The sequence below is a fragment of the Scylla paramamosain genome, unplaced genomic scaffold (assembly GCF_035594125.1).
Source record: "Scylla paramamosain isolate STU-SP2022 unplaced genomic scaffold, ASM3559412v1 Contig46, whole genome shotgun sequence".
Lineage (NCBI taxonomy): Eukaryota > Metazoa > Arthropoda > Malacostraca > Decapoda > Portunidae > Scylla > Scylla paramamosain.
In genome coordinates, this window is record NW_026973711.1 from 77156 (window position 1) to 95000 (window position 17845).

The 17845-nt window shown below is 44.0% G+C and overlaps 1 pseudogene; it reads left to right on the forward strand.

Moving 5' to 3' along the window:
* The window catches only part of LOC135098127 (calcium-dependent secretion activator-like), a 375310-nt pseudogene that overhangs the window by 3415 nt on the left and 354050 nt on the right, over nucleotides 1-17845 (forward strand).

The window sequence follows — 17845 nt, forward strand, 5'->3', positions numbered from 1 at the left end:
CCGGGCATTCCCACCACAGAATGAATATCATGTCCGAATACTCACTGTTACTGAATGTGAAAGGCACCTTCACCGCAGCGAAGAGTTGCACTTTGGCAGCCACCTTATGGGGCTCCCTGTCACTTACATGTCAAAGCGTAAACAGTTGGCGGGATGAAAGTTGCTGTGTGTTGCCATGTATGATTAAAAGAAATAGACTTAACCACTATATTACTGTGTTACCTATACAATTTCTTCACTGACACATACAAAATTTTAGCTTGTCATTTTCTGTCTCCTGTATGGCTTTGACTGCAGAGATTGTACACAAAAAAATAAATAAATAAATAAAAAAAACTGCAGAGCGGCACCACGAGGACTTGGCGCGCCAAGGCGGGAAGGAAGGAGGAGGCCTACCCCCCACCCCCTGCAACACAACAACATGTTAATTTCTCGCAAAAATAAGCAAAACACAGCATATGCCTATAATGTATTTTCGACTTAGAATTACTTAAACTATCAAATCCCGGAGTATGTCCCTTAACTCGCGGGACAATATGTATATATAAAGAGAGAGAGAGAGAGGGGGGGGAGGAGGACAGAGGGGGGAAAGGGTAGAATCGGAAAATGATGGAAAGGAAGCATGATGAATGAGAGAGAGAGAGAGAGAGAGAGAGAGGGGGAGGAGGACAGAGGGGAGAAAGGGTAGAATCGGAAAATGATGGAAAGGAAGCATGATGAATGAAAAAAAGAAAGAAAAGGAAAATAATTACAAGGGGAAGATAATGAAAATCGTAATAGAAACGAAGAAAGGAAACTTGATGGACGAAAGAAAATGAAGAAAAGAAGAAAAGGAAGAAAAATAGGTAAATGAAGGGAGATGACAAAGGAAAAGATTAGAAAGGGGACAGAAAGAGAGAGAGAGAGAGAGAGAGAGAGAGAGAGAGAGAGAGAGAGAGAGAGAGAGAGAGAGAGATAGGAGAACGTAGAAAAGGAAGGGAAAATGCTTAAAAGAGAGGAGAAAAGAGGGAAAAATTAAATAGGACGGGAAAAAGAGAGAGAGAGAGAGAGAGAGAGAGAGAGAGAGAGAGAGAGAGAGAGAGAGAGAGAACCAGGAAGCAAGGACTGGAACATGGTTGGTGTGATCTACAGACGCTAACACATTGTAGGGTGGCGGGGGAGGGGGCATAAGAGAGGAGAGGAGTGAGAGCGGGGGAGAGGGTCGCCACACCAACACGCTTAATTTAGACGCGCTTAACTTTCGCGAACACCTTCACGCGAGAAAAGAGCAAGAGAGCGGGAAAGAGGGAAGATCTATTGAGGGAGAGGAAGGATACGAAGGGTGGAGGAGGAGGAGGAGGAGGAGGAAAGGAGGAAGGAGGAGGAGGGAGGAAAAGTCAGGAGCATGATCGCGAAAATATGTTCCGAGGGTGTAAATCAGTGAATCTTCCCCCCCTCTAACCTAGGAGAGAGAAAGATTGATAGTATCCTCTCTCTCTCTCTCTCTCTCTCTCTCTCTCTCTCTCTCTCTCTCTCTCTCTCTCTCTCTCTCTCTCTCTCCCTCCCGAAGCGATGTAATTCAAGTTTTCTCCCTCCCTCCCCTTTTCCTCCTCCTCCTCCTCCTCCTTCCCTTCCTTTCTCTCTCTCTCTCTCTCTCTCTCTCTCTCTCTCTCTCTCTCTCTCTCTCTCTCTCTCTCTCTCTCTCTCTCTCTCTCTCAACCATGAAACCAAAAAAGCAACACTACTACTACTACAACTACTTCTACTATTATTATTATTATTAGTAGTAGTAGTAGTAGTAGTAGTAGTAGTAGTAAGTTGTTGTTGTTGTTGTTGTTGTTGTTTTATTATTATCGTTGCTGTTAGTATTGTTATTATTATTAGTTGCAGTAGTAGTATCATTATTATTATTATTATTATTATTATTATTATTATTATTATTATTATTATTATTATTGCTACTACTTCTATTACTGCTGTTACCATCATGATCATCATCATCATCATGAGAAAGTGTCATTTTCAACCAAAGTATGTATCCCTGCTTCGTTTCACACACACACACACACACACACACACACACACACACACACACACACACACACACACATGTAAGCTTCCCTGTTATGGCCCATGGCCTTGAGGGGGTCCATGCCCCCCGCCGCGCAGCTGGCCAGCCCCGGTAACCTGCATAGGGGAGGGGAGGGGAGGTTAAGGGAGGTGCTGCTAATTGATTCGAGCAGGTGAGTGATGAGAGAGAGAGAGAGAGAGAGAGAGAGAGAGAGAGAGAGAGAGAGAGAGAGAGAGAGAGAGAGAGAGAGAGAGAGAGAGAGAGAGAACTTTTTATTTTTTATGAATACCAAATTTATTACAAATAGAAATTCTTTCTCTCTCTCTCTCTCTCTCTCTCTCTCTCTCTCTCTCTCTCTCTCTCTCTCTCTCTCTCTCTCTCTCTCTCTCTCTCTCTCTCACCTGTAGGTACACGCTGACTAGTCTGGGCTTATCACCTCCTCACTCTTGATATTGAGAGGCGAGGCCATCATGGTGGACCCGCCCCCCCAGCGCCAGGCCAGCGGGGGAAGGGGAGGGGGTGTTAGTGCTAGTGGTGGTGGTGGTGGTGGTGGGTGTGGGAGGGGTGAAGGTAGTGGTGGTGGTGGTGGTGGTCGGAAGAGGAGAGGGAAGCTAGTGTTGGTGGTGGTGGTAGTGGTAGCAGTGGTGATGAGGAGGGATGGAGAAGTAAGTGGTGGTGATGGTGGTGGTATTACGTAGTAGTAGTAGTAATAGTAGTAGCAGTAGGAGGAAGAGGGGGAGGAGCAGCAGTAGTAGTTATTTTAGCAGTATGTGACAAATAACATCAATATTTTTCTTTGGTGACGTGAAATATTATTGTTATTGTTACTTGTTCTTACTTATTGTTATTGTTATTGTTATTGTTACTTGTGTCTGGTGTTCACTCATTCACTTCAGGTCTTCCTCTAATTCTTCCTTCCTTGATTCCCTCGTGTCTCTTTTCCCCTCTCCCTCACTCACTTTCTTTGCAAACTCTCCTTTCCCTTTCATTTCCTGTCACTCTTTGCATCTCGTCTTTTTGTCTTTCCCATTTCCCATTCTCTCCCTTTGTTTTCATCTTTCTCTTCTTCCTTTTCTTCATTTCTTCATTTATATTTATCTCTTTTCCTTTCTTGATTCTTTCCTTCTTTTCTTTTCCATCTCCTTCAATACTCCATCTCTCTTTACGTATTTTTTCCTCTTTTATTTCTTTATTCTTCTTTTGTTTTCTTTTACCTCTCTTTTTTTCTATTTTTCCCCCCTTGCTTTTCCATTTGATTCCATCTTTCAACCATGTTTTTTTTTCCTCATCTTTCCCTTATTTCTAAATCATATCTTCCTTCCTTCCCTCTCTTCCTTCCTTCCTTCCTTCCCTGCTTTGCATCCTCCCTCCTCTCTCTCCATCGTATACCCTCTCTCTCTCTCTCCTCTCTCTCTCCAGTTTCTCCTAAGTATCTTCCCTTCTCTACTTATCCTCTCCTTTCCTTCCGTCTACCTTCCTCTCTCACTGCTCTCCTCTCCTTTCCTCTCCTCTGCATCTCCACCATTACTAATGCCTCATTTTCACTTAATCTCGTTTCTGTTACATAAGGACAAAAGGTTAGATTTTCCTGTAGGGTGAATGAGTGTTTAAAGAACGAGTAGTTAGTTAAAATACACTATTTTATCGTTAGCTTCCCTTTTAGTTTATGAATCTATGTATGCCGTTCTCTTTTCATCTAGTGCGCGCGTACACACACACACACACACACACACACACACACACACAACCTGTCCTTTTCTCCTCCTCTTCCTCCTCCTCTTCCTCCTCCTCCTTCTCCTCCTCCTCCTGCAGTACTCGCCCTGTGTCTTGTTTTGCAGGTTGTACCCCAGCAGGCCCCTCTTCAGGTCCAGCGGGTTCTCTGGTAAGTACAGGCTGCAGGTCCCTCGTACATCGTGGTGGTGGTGTCAGGGCTCTCTCTCTCTCTCTCTCTCTCTCTCTCTCTCTCTCTCTCTCTCTCTCTCTCTCTCTCTCTCTCTCTCTCTCTCTCTCTCTCTCTCTCTCTCTCTCTCGTAATCTTTTCTTACTTGCTTGTTGATTTGTTTTTCTTTTTATTTGTTTTTCTTTTCTCTTGTTTTTTTTTTTGTTTTTTACTTTTGTATTTTACGGAATTTTTTTTTTTGTTATTTTTCTATGTATGTGTATTTTAGTATGTTTGTTCGTTTGTTTGTTTGCTCTCTTTCCTTTCTTTGAGCGTTTTCCTACTTTTCTTATTTATTCTATTATTACTTTTCTTATTTCTTCCGTTATTTTTTTCCTTCCCTTTCTTTCTCTTGTGTTCTTGCTCTTATTCTTCTTCCCTCTTCTTTCTTCCCAATGTTTTAGTTCTCTGCATTATTATTATTATTATTATTATTATTATTATTATTATTATTATTATTATTATTATTATTATTATTTCCATTCCTTCTGTTACTTCTTTGTTTTTTCTCGATTACTTGAAAGTTTGTCAATCTTATAATTATGTCATCGTGTCTTCACTGTATTTAATTTCCATGACGATTTTTTTTTTTTTTTTTTTTTTTTTTTTTGTAGTAAAACTGTATTCAAATCATTCTCAATCATACTCATATTTTCCCGAAACGATTGCCTTTTGTTTCTCGTAAGACTCTCGTTTGCTTCAGCCATATGCACACTTTTGTCTTTTTATTTTAAACACTCAACACTTTTTTTTTATTTTGTATTCAAAGAAGTTTCACGATTTTTTTTTTTTTTTTTGTATGGTGCTTAAATTCCGCTTCTATATATTTTCTTGTCTCTATCTTTTTTTTTTTTTATTCCACATTGTTCTGTTGTATTTTTTCAGCTATTGATGTTGTTGTTGTTAAAATCTGCTTTTTCTTTTCTTTGTTTCCTTACCTCCTTATTTTCAGTTTCACAGTATTGTTATTTGTTGTTGTTGTTGTTGTTCTGAAATTCATTTTGTCTATTTCTTGTGTCTTCGTCTTGTTATTTTCAATTCCACAATGTTGTGTTATTTTGTTTGTCACTGACCAATATTCATCGTTCCTTTCAAAGCCTTCCATGCACGTGACAGCCACACACATGCACGCACGCCCACGCACACCCACACCCACACCCACGCAAACACACACACACACACACACACATACCAGCACACGTCCACATTTTCAAGCCAGATGTGTTACCTACAGGCCGCGCACACACGCACATGGAAACACACACATGTGCGCACACACAGACGTAGGGGGAAGCACGCAAATACACACACACTTTGTTTCCACGCAAGTGTTCTGTTGTGTTCGTCCACGACACGCCCGCGCTGCTCCACGGCCGCCACGGAAACTGCACGGTATACTGATAATATTACTAATAATAATAATAATAATAATAATAATAATAATAGGATGAAAATACTGGTTTGTTGGTGAGAGAGAGAGAGAGAGAGAGAGAGAGAGAGAGAGAGAGAGAGAGAGAGAGAGAGAGAGAGAGAGAGAGAGAGAGAATCACGCTGTTTCACCATTAGTGTGGATTGACTCATTCTTAAGTAATGGAGTCCACCAACCCCCCGTTACCTCTCTCTCTCTCTCTCTCTCTCTCTCTCTCTCTCTCTCTCTCTCTCTCTCTCTCCTTCTTTGCTTCCACGTTTCTTCCCTCCCTCCCTCTCTCCCTTCCTCTCCCTCCCCTCTCCCTCTTCCTCCCTCTCCCTTTTCCTCTCCGTCCCTCCCAATCCTCTCCCTCCCTCCCAATCTGAGGACTAATAAACATTACAAATATGCCATTAAGCCCTTCCTTCACCCTCTGCCTCAGAGAGAGAGAGAGAGAGAGAGAGAGAGAGAGAGAGAGAGAGAGAGAGAGAGAGAGAGAGAGAGAGAGAGAGAGAAAGTTTAGACTTTTTAGCATTAGTCGTGTCAGTGGATAATTTTAGTGTGTGTGTGTGTGTGTGCGTGCGTGCGTGCGTGTGTGTGTGTGTGTGTGTGTGTGTGTGTGATATAGGCAGATATGTAGGTAGTTAGATAAATAAATAAGTAGGTCGGTAAGTAGGTAGATAGATATTTAGATAGATAGATGTTTAGATAGATAGGTTGATGAACAGACACTGGGAGACTCACTGAATGATCGATAAGTTAAAAGACACATGAATTTTCTGCCAAACGCTGCTGCACAAAACAACAGCCTCGTTATCCTCATTGTCACGGAGCCTTGAATACCCACGCGGCAGTATTACCAACACACGCCTTCTTGCCGCCCACACGCGCACCGCTTGTTACTTGTTCGATCCTTGACGCACTCACGCCCCATAAAAAGCAGGAGACACACTCATACAGCGTGACGCAACTCAGAATGCATCACACTGAATTTCTCTTAAACAGACTCCTTGCGTGAGTACTGTTGCATTTCAAGGCGTGCAGGGAGAGAGAGAGCAACGACTGTGCATCTTGATCAAGTTCTCTAGCTACAGACAATGAGGAAAGTCTCGTTATGAAGTTCTCTAGCCAGTTCATCTCTAGTTCAAGTTCTCTAGCTACAGGCAGTGAGGAAAGTCCCATTCACCATTCAGTTCATCAAGTTCTGTAGCCAGTTCATCTCTAGCTCAAGTTCTTTAGCTACAGACAGTGAGGAAGGTCCCATTCACCATTCAGTTCATTAAGTTCTCTAGCCAGTTCATCTCTAGTTCAAGTTCTCTAGCTACAGGCAGTGAGGAAGGTCCCATACATCATTCAGTTCATTAAATTGTGTAGCCAGTTCATCTCTAGGTGAGTTCAGGTTCTCTATTCATGAACAATGAGGAAAGCTTCCTGTGTCATTCATTTCCTTGGTCAGCGTCTTCCAGTGACCAGAAGTGCATTAAAGTGTTGTACATCAGACTTTACAATTTAGATTTTTATTATTTTCTAGAGAGAGGAAAAGGAACCGTAAGATTTTCACAGTTAATGTTTAAATAGACGAGTCATTTCCCATAACCTCTTGCTAAAACTTCGTCTATTGTCTTCCCCCGCAAAAACTACATCCTCCTCCTCCTCCTCCAACAACAACAACAACAACAACAACAACAACAACAACAACAAGCACCACCACGAACAACAACAACAAGCACCACCACGAAGTAGCAGCAAACATCAGTATTCATGCCTCTCATAACGCTCTCTCTCTCTCCCTCTCCTTTTCCCCATCCCTTCTTGAGACCTCCCCATCTCTTTCCATTCCTCCCCACCCCTTCTCAAACTCCCCCAACCCTCCCCAACTTCTCACAAACATTCCCCACCTCTCCCCAGCCCTCTATAGTCCTGCCTAACCCCATCCCTGACTTTATTAAGCCATCGTCCAGCCCTCCCCAGCCCTCCCCCTCTCCCCAGCTCCTCCAGCGGGCAGTATGAAGTGGGTAAGAGCCCCACAAGGCCCCACAAAGGCCCCCAGCCCAGCAAAGCCGTACAGGAAGACGAAATGATCAGTAACAAGGCAAAAGACTCCGGTGGGCGGACATGTTGAAGTGAAGTTGTGGCTGACTCCTCCCCAACACCGGACGCGGGCCAATCAGCGCTCACCGTTGCCTACGTCACAGCCTCTTGACCAATAAACGAGCTGGGACACTCATATCACCTCCCGCTGCAGGACAGGGACAACAGGCGAGTGTGGCAGGCCATCAACTGGAAGGGCTGTTCACAGGATGATGATGATAATAAAGTTAAGCCTATTGATGAAGAATTTAAGCATTTTTACGAAGATTTACTAGGCATTGCCACAAGCAACCGTGCTGATCAATGCCGAGATGTGACTGTGTCGATTCCAGTTTTAGACGATCTGATCTCCCCTGGTGAGGTCAGTGCCCAGGTGGATCACATCAAGGCAGACGAAGCGTGTGGCCCGGACGGCATCCCACCTGGAGTGTTCAAGCTGTTACCAGTTCAGTGGTTAATGATTATCACAACTGTTCAGTACGATATTTGCCACCGCTCAGCACCCTACGTCCTGGACTAGGGCTAAGTTTTCCACTATATTCCAGAAGGGTGACCGGAAAGACACACAGAGGACACAAAGAACCATAGAGGCATTAGTGTAATAAACAGCATTGCTAAATTATTTGATATGTTTGTATGTTCAAAATTAGAGAAGTGGCTCACTCCGTACCGTGAACAAGCTGGGGCACAGAACAGGCGTGGTTGTCTCGAACATATTGTAACTTCGCGTATACTGACCGACTTAGAGAAAGAAAAATTATTCGTGACATTCATTAACTTGAGCCAAGCATACGATCTGGTACCGAGGCACATGTTTGTACGAATCTTTAAACGCTTGGGGTGTGGCACGGTGATGTTGGCTGTTACCGCTGCCATGTACAGTGTGACCGAGAGCGTTATCGGCACCGCGGTGTTCACGGCCACGCTAGGAGTGCGACAAGGCTCCCCAACATCGTGCCTACTGTTCGTTCTTTACGATAATGATTTGATTAAATTAATAAGAGAGAACTGTGAGAACGATGGGTTTTAAAGTGGCTGCATGTTTTAATATTCATGGATGATACCGCTTTCCTTGCTGCAGCACGCGAAAGAATGATCTCCAAGTTATCTCTAGTGAAGCGATATTGCGATGATTACGACATGAAGGTAAATGAGTCCACCACCATCACCACCATCACCACCATCACCACACCACATCACTACGTCTCCGCCACACTTGTCTAAATCTACGACGTAACGCACATCACACGCGTCGCCGCTCTTACACACACACACACACACACACACACACACACACACAGAAAGAGGAATTATGAGTGTGATATAAATATGTTCATTCGTCCGTGGAAGTCTTCAGCACAGCGAAAAGTGCCCGGGGGGAGTGGGCGGCGAGTGGGCGGGAGCGGGCGTGGGAGTGGGCGGGGGTAGGCACATGTTGACAAATAACGGGCGCGTGGGAGGGCAGGTTCAGGTGAACACACGCACGCTGGCACACTCACCTGAGACTGTGCGTGCAGGCGTGCAGGCGTGTAGGCGTGGGGTCGGTACAGGCACGTGATGGACCTAAGGGTGGTTGCCAGGGCGTGCTGATCCTGGGGGCGGCGGGGGGGATGCGGAGGGGGAAATTCAGGGGGAAGTGTAGCGAGGCGCGCGGAGGTGCGGGTGAAGCAGCGCCCCGCCTACCGCCCACTGGCCCCGCTCACCGCCACACGCCACTCCGAGCCTTACGGGGGCGCGGCGTGCGGGTGCGGGTGGCGTGGCGGGCGGGCGGGCGAAGGGGACGCCGCACCCGACCAATGGGAGGCCTCGGGAGGGCTGGGGCGGGGCGCTGCCACCACCACCAGGATATTAATTACACGGACTCCCGCCATTCTGCCCTTTCTCCCTCCTTCCCTCCTTCCCTCCAACCTTCACCTTCCTCCTGCCCCCTCCTTCTCCTCCTCCTTCTCCTTGTGAGTCCTACAGCCACACCACCACCATCACCACCACTTCTCCGAGGCCTCATTACCACCCCAAACACGTCCAGGACGCTCCCTTTCTTCTCTCTCTCTCTCTCTCTCTCTCTCTCTCTCTCTCTCTCTCTCTCTCTCTCTCTCTCTCTCTCTCTCTCTCTATCAACAACTCACTTCCATCACCATAATCACAGTTTTTTCAAGACATCCCTCCTCCTCCTCCTCCTCCTCCTCCTCCTCCTCCTCCTCCTCCTCCTCTTCTTTCCCTTCAGTGTGTGAGGCTACTGTGTCTCCTCCAGTATTAGTTAGTCAGCTTAGTCAGGACCTCGAGATCTGTTGATGTTTATCTTCCTTTGTATTCCTTTGCACTCCTCCTCTTCCTCTTCTTCCTCTTCCTCTTACTCCTCCTCCTCCTCCTCTCTATTCTGTCTCTTCACCCTGATGGCCTCTCTGCTCTGTGGCAACTCAGAAGTAATTACTAAACAGCCTTGCAAGGACATAAAGATCTCTTGTTGTTTGGTCTTCCTTTGTATTCCTTTGCACTCCTCCTCCTCCTCGTCCTCCTCCTCCTCCTCCATATACATCCGCCGCGGGGACACTCCAGCCTCATAAACACTCTGAAACTCTTAAGGGATTCCAGCTTAGTTCAGAAGCAGAGAGAGAGAGAGAGAGAGAGAGAGAGAACCTTGCACCTCATTCTCTAGTCGCCTCCGCTCCTGACAACAACGTGTTTACCAGATCCGCTCTTCTCTCTCCCCCCCTCTCTCTCTCTCTCTCTCTCTCTCTCTCTCTCTCTCTCTCTCTGATACTGACGGTATTTTTGTAATTTTTGTGAGTTTTTGTATGTTTCTTTTTTTTGTCTATTTATCTATTTGTTTTTACGTGTGTGTGTTTGTTTGTTGGTTTTTGTTTGTTTGTTTATCATGATTACTTTTTTTTGTCTTGTCTAGTTTAGTTTGTCTTTGAGTGTTCGTTTGTGTGTACGTGTGTGTATCTATGCGTCTCTCTCTCTCTCTCTCTCTCTCTCTCTCTCTCTCTCTCTCTCTCTCTCTCTCTCTCTCTCTCTCTCTCTCTCTCTCTCTCTCTCTCTCTCTCTGTGTGTGTGTGTCTCAGTGTCTGGACAGACTCAGGGTGGTCAGGGCTTCTTCATAGGTGGTGTATGCAAGGCCAAGGATGACCCTGCACGCCCTTTTCTGCACACTCTCTAGCTGTAGCTGTTGAGTGCGTGTGAGGCAGGAGGACCACGCTGGGGAGGCGTACATGAGTTTGGGGAGGATGAAGGTGAGGTACACCCCCCTTAACTCATCTGTCGGCGTCCCCAGCGACCTGAGTCTGCGCAGCATGTACAGCCTGTAGGTAGCTGATCTCACGGTGCTGGCGACATGCTGCTTCCAGGTCAGCTGGTCGTCCACCGTGACTCCGAGAAGCTTGGCACATCGGACCACCTGGAGGGGGTGAGGGCCCACTGTGAGCTGGGGAGGGGGCACTGGTACAGAGGAGGTACAGAAATGCATCACCACAGTTTTGCTGTGGTTGATGGTCATCCTGCTCTCCTCCGTCCACGTCTGCAGTCTCTCCAGAATTGCTTGCAGTAGCGAGTAGTCCGGGTTCTTGGTGGAAACTGGGACGCCCACGGTGCAGTCGTCCACATACTTCCAGCGATGGGGAGTGTCAGTGAGGGCGTCGTTAATGAGGAGGAGGAAGCATAGAGGACCCGTCTTGGTCCCCTGGGGACCCCACATGTCAGCTGTTGGAAATTAGAGACAGAGCCCTGATAGCGAACGGCCTGACGTCTCCCTGTGAGGAATTCGGCTAGCCACGCTATCAGGTTAGGAGGGAGACCCAGACTTACTGCCTTGCTGATGACAACAGTGTGATCAACAAGATCAAAGGCTTTTTTGAAGTGTGTGTGTGTGTGTGTGTGTGTGTGTGTGTGTGTGTGTGTTTAAAAGTATTGTTATTAACATATACGTATTTTCGTGACAGTTGAAGTATTTGCATTACTTTTATACGTGTTGTTTCCACCGTATGTTCTTCTGTTTAAGTATATTTTACAGTATAAGAAATGGCGTGACTTTGTAAGTATTATTCTGCACCATCTAAGTATGTTAGATTTCATGTTTTCACGGTTTAAGTGTGTGCAGTTCCTCTTTATAAAGGAGATTAACTTACAGCGCGTCATACTTACACACACACACACACACACACACACACACACACACACACACACACACACACACACACACATTATATCACCTCCCCCGAAACACATCCATGCAACAAAAGCCTCAATTCTCAATTACCAGTCATTAGAGAGAGAGAGAGAGAGAGAGAGAGAGAGAGAGAGAGAGAGAGAGAGAGAGAGAGAGAGAGGTACGAGTATATGGAGTCTTAATGGTATGTGATAACAGGTAACTAAGAGGCGGTGATGGTGGTGGTGGTGTTTTTATCACCTCCCTTATTGATACTGTAAATTAAGGATAGGGATTATACAAAAAATGGAAGAGGAATTAACAAATTCTTCTAAACCAAACTTCTTGTCCTATCCACTCCTACGCTGATGATACCACCCTGCACTTTTCCACGTCTTTTCATAGACGTCCAACCCTTCAGGAGGTAAACATATCACGCAGGGAAGCCACAGAACGCCTGACTTCTGATCTTTCTAAAATTTCTGATTGTGGCAGAGCAAACTTGGTATTGTTCAATGCCTCAAAAACTCAATTCCTCCATCTATCAACTCGACACAACCTTCCAGACAACTATCCCCTCCTCTTCAATGACACTCAACTGTCCCCCTCTTCTACACTGAACATCCTCGGTCTGTCCTTTACTTATAATCTGAACTGGAAACTTCACATCTCATCTCTAGCTAAAACAGCTTCTATGAAGTTAGGTGTTCTGAGACGTCTCTGCCAGTTTTTCTCACCCCCCAGCTGCTAACTCTGTACAAGGGCCTTATCCGTCCATGTATGGAGTATGCTTCACATGTCTGGGGGGGTTCCACTCATACTGCTCTTCTAGACAGGGTGGAATCAAAAGCTTTTCGTCTCATCAACTCCTCTCCTCTAACTGACTGTCTTCAGCCTCTCTCTCACCGCCGCAATGTTGCATATCTAGCTGTCTTCTACCGCTATTTTCATGCTAACTGCTCTTCTGATCTTGCTAACTGCATGCCTCCCCTCCTTCCGCGGCCTCGCTGCACAAGACTTTCTTCTTTCTCTCATCCCTATTCTGTCCACCTCTCTAACGCGAGAGTTAACCAGTATTCTCAATCATTCATCCCTTTCTCTGGTAAACTCTGGAACTCCCTGCCTGCTTCTGTATTTCCACCTTCCTACAACTTGAATTCCTTCAAGAGGGAGGTTTCAAGACACTTATCCACCAATTTTTGACCACTGCTTTGACCCTTTTATGGGACTGGCATTTCAGTGGGCATTTTTTTTTTATTAGATTTTTGTTGCCCTTGGCCAGTGTCCTTCCTACATAAAAAAAAAAAATATAGAAGGTTATACGTAGGTGTGCGTTTCTCTTATCTCCTCTCCTCTTCCCTCCGCTCTTCTTCTCCCCTCACCTTCTTGTTAACACAGATGGAAGTTTATAAAGAACACGATACCAGTCAAAAAGAGAATAAGAAAACAACGCCAGCACTTCACGACAAGATAATCAAGGAATTCTCAGATACAAAGATAAATATTGTAAGAGATTTGATATGCTGAATGAGTCTCCGTAATGTGAAATGAGTGAGGATGACGGCTTCATCTAACCAGGTAATGAAGTTAAATACCTCCCACATCTTGCCTTCAGCACATCGTTAGTTAGAATTAGTGCTGTTATTGTGCCTTACTGATAATTATGAAAGGAAAACTCGTAAAGAAAGAACGTAAAGTCCCCCTAAACTGGATCATTATTTGAATTCAGGAGAGGTAGGGGTGTGATATTAAATACACCAACTTGACTAAAAATGGTGAAATACTGAACGAGGAGTGGAGAGCTAATGTTATTCTTGTGTGTGTAAGTCAAGTGGTGCTACAGACAGGTGCGCTGTTGTGTTGTCCTCGTTAATTAAATACCAGGACATAAGAAGTGCTTTAGTGGGGAAACAGACTTAAGATAATGCTCTCTTTGTCTGTGATGTAATGTCATTTGATGTAATAAACTCTTTTTCTCTCATTAAGTCTAGCAAGTTTACCAGTAAGGATTAAGTTCAGTCTGGATGCAGGATTAATAGTCTTGCTTGTAATAATAATGTGATGGGAAGGACAGATGGTTTGTGTTCTGTCAGTAAGCAAAGGACGACCACTTGAAATTACATCTTGCACAGGTTGTAATTAAGATGGGCAGCTTCATAAAGGTAATGTATGACACCTGTCCTATTGAAGTTAAGGAGAGTAATATAATAGAATAATGGAATATGGCGAAACAGATTTAATATGCATTAGAAATTACACCTTTACACTTTTAATTTAGGCGAGTAGACATATAAAGGTAATATATTGGTAATACATCACACCTGTCCTATTGAAGTTAAGGACGGTTATATAATACAGTAATACAGGAGTACGGCTAATATGCTTAAGATACCTTCTCTCGTCGAGCAAAGACGAGTCACTTAAAATTACACCTTTGCAAATTTGATTAAGGTAGTTAGGCATATAAAAATAGCATACTGCACCTATCTGTTTTAATTAATAGCAGTAATATAATACAGGTGTGATTAAACGAGGAATGATCATATAAAATTTCACCTTCACACACCTCAAGGCCAGCGGGAATGTGAGGGCAATACATCACGTGTATCTTATTGAAGTTAAGGACCAGAACCCCGCAGCCCGGCAGGAGTGCTGTGGGGCAAAACTCATAAGTTCTGGGAGAGAAATGAAGAGAATAATATTATGCATAAGATGGAAAGACAGACACGGCAGGGAAGCTTGGATTAGGGAAGGCACGGAAAGTTGAGGGAAGATATTCTGGCTGACAGGAAGGGGAGGAGATGGAAGGCGCTGCTTGTGAGGGGCGAACAGTTGACGGTTTTTATTGCTATCGTCATCATCGTCATCATCGTCATCATCATATTCATCTCTGGGTGCTTTGGGCGCAATAAGTCATGTCACATTGGCATTTTCTTAGACGCCACAATGATGATTACCTAAGTTCATTCTTACCATTTTTGTCAACATTTACTTATCCACCTTGCTTTGTGTTCCTCGTTCGCTAAGAGATATCAGGCTGAGGTTTGCATTATGAAGCATTTCGCCTTCTTATTTCGACTATCTTTATCAGGCTGTAGTGGAGGTTATTAAGGTTTTCCAAAGGTGTTTTCCTCATAATTCTAGCAAACATTAGAAACTATGTTCATTAAGGTTAGTCATTTTCTTATTTTCTCCATTTCTTAACTGCCATGGAATTATACAAATTGTGTTGACGGTGTTGTGAAATGAATAAAGAGGACGTGTGTCTGGCGAGAGGGAGAAGATAAGAGGTGTGATGGAACGAGGAGAAGAATGTGTGGAGGGCGTAATGAAGTTGAAGATGGAGGAGGAGGAATAGGAGGAGGAGGAGGACAGAGTAAGGAAGATAAAATATGTAGGAGGGAATGGAGAATAAAAATTGGAATAGGAGGAGGAGGAGGACAGAGTAAGGAAGATGAAATATGTAGGAGGGAATGAAGAATAAAAAATTGGCAAATGAGCAAAGTATGAATTATGTACAGAAAACGTGTGCAGAAAATTGAAAAGAAAAAGTGCATGGCAAAGTTTGAGTAGGATGGATATTTTGTTAATTAAAGAGAAAAAGTGAAAGAAGCAGAAAATACATGTACATTTTTGAACACCAAAAATACAGGTAATCGAAATAAAAAAAAAAACTAAGGAAAAAGTAATTTAGTAACGTAAACATAATAATAAGAACCAAAGAAAGGAACAAGGGAAAGAGAGAGAGAGAGAGAGAGAGAGAGAGAGAGAGAGAGAGAGAGAGAGAGAGAGAGAGAGAGAGAGAGAGAGAGATGGGGGGGGGAGATAATAAAATACAAAACATAGAAAATCAAACAAGGAAAAATTACCTGCACATTTCGTTTTCTTTCTTTATTTTATCCTCTTTTTATTTTCTTATGATCGCATCCATATATTTCTATTCAATTACAAGTGTGAGATATTACCTTGATATATATTACAATTCATAATATATTGCTTTATTTACTTTATCTTCTTTTCGCCAGACGATAAACACTGAGTGAAACATTAAGGCCAGTAACACACTCAAGTCGACCAACTATTTTTACCTCTCTGCTCAAAAATGATTCAGAGAGAGAGAGAGAGAGAGAGAGAGAGAGAGAGAGAGAGAGAGAGAGAGAGAGAGAGAGAGAGAGAGAGAGAGAGTCTGTATCTTTAATTCTTTCTTACTTTATGACCATTACGAGTACTTGTTATTGTGGTAGAGTAATTACTAAAAAATGACGGTAATAATTTTGAAGTTTAGGTAAATAATTTAAAGGTGGAGGAGGACGAGGAGAAGGAGGAGGAGGAGGAGGAGGAGGAGGAGGAGGAGGAGGAAGAAGAATGGGATACCATCATAACTAACATTTGTCTCCTCTTCCTCCTCTTCCTCCTCCTCCTCCTCCTCTTCCTCCTCTTCCTCCTCCTCCTCCTCCTCCTCCTCCTCCTCCTCCTCCTCCTCCTCCTCCTCCTCCTCCTCCTCCTCTACCTCCTCCTCCTCGTTTCCTAATGAAAGGTAAACAGTCATTTTCCTCCTCCTCCTCGCCTTCTTCCCTTCCTTCCTGCCTCCCTCCCTCTCTTCCCTTCTTTCTTCCTACTTTCTTTTTTTTTCTTCCTTCCACATCTCGTCTGTCACTTCTCACATTTCTCTCTCTCCACCTTTCTTTTATCGTCACTCCCTTTTCTTCCTCTCATCATTCGCTGTCTTCTAAATCTTCATTCCACCATTGATGTAACTTTTTTACACCCTATACTAATTGCCGTTTGCTCTCTCTCTCTCTCTCTCTCTCTCTCTCTCTCTCTCTCTCTCTCTCTCTCTCTCTCTCTCTCTCTCTCTCTCTCTCTCTCTCTCTCTTCCAGGAGGGTCTGTAATGAGAACGAATGAGATGTAATGCTCTTTTATGCTCCTCTTCCTCCTCTTCCTCCTCTTCCTCCTCCTCCTCTTCCTCCTCCTCTTCTTCCGCCTTCCCTCCCTTCCCCTTCGGTGTTGCAGCTTAGCTCTGCTTCTCCTTTTTTTGTGGTTTTTTTTTTGTTATCTTGCCTTTACTTTTTTTTCCTCTGTTGTTGTTGTTGTTGTTGTTGTTGTTGTTGTTGTTGTTGTTGTTGTTGTTGTTGTTGTTGTTGTTGTTGTTGTTGTAATGCCTTGAATATTAAATCAGAAGAGAAAATATGTTAAAGTTTTATAATCTGCTGGGTCGACTTATGCATCAAATTTTAGTTTTAGCATTACAAAAATTATATCTTAAGCCTAAAAAGATGCTATAAAGGACTTGCAGAATTGAATTTATTTAGCTTCTCGGAACTGAACATTTGTGACGATTTAGTAGAAGTATACAAAATATTAAAAAGTTCTGTGACACCAGTGAAACAAATAGTTGTGGAGGGATCAAACTTAGCAAGGAGACAATAATAATGATAACTATGATGTCCCGTTTTTGAGGTTGCTGCTCATGATTTAACCCTTTTTACCGGTTAGTAGTGATAGTTCTTATCTTGCGCCTTTCAAAATATTCATACTACTTTTCTAAGCTGCACCGTGGATAGGTGGGAAGGAACATTCACCTTTAATATTTTACATATCTCACTTTAGAGTAGATTGTGCAGCTTATCACAAACAGCCTTGTCAGGTTCGGACTAGACCTGTTCTTTGTTCTTCATTTGTGTTCCTTAGTAGTAGTGGTGATGGTGGTGTTAGTAGTAGTAGTAGTAGTAGTAGTGGTGGTGGTGGTGGTGGTGGTGGTGGTAGTGGTGGTGATGGTAATAAAAGTAGTAGTGGTGGTGGTGGTGGTAATAGCAGTTGTAGTGGTGATGGTAGTGGTGATAACAGTAATAGTAGCATCAACAGCAACAACAGTAGTAACAATAGCAGTAGTAGTAGTAGTAGTAGTAGTGGTGATGGTGGTGATGGTGGTAGTAGTACAGTATGTCGTCCTCATCGTCGTTTCAGTCATCATCACCTCCACAACCACCACCACCACCACCACCACCACCGTCACATTAGCGTTGCGGCGGGCGTTAATGCAGCAGGGCGTCCTCGGTGGCATGAGGGGCAATTGTTGTGTTGAAAAGGCCGCAGCTTGGGTATTCAGGGCGTGTTATTTTGTGCCGGGATGAGAGCAGATCAAGTGGTGCTTATATTCCCTGCTTGGCTGAGTGGGGTCATGGAGGTCTGCCTTAAAGAGGAAATCCCTG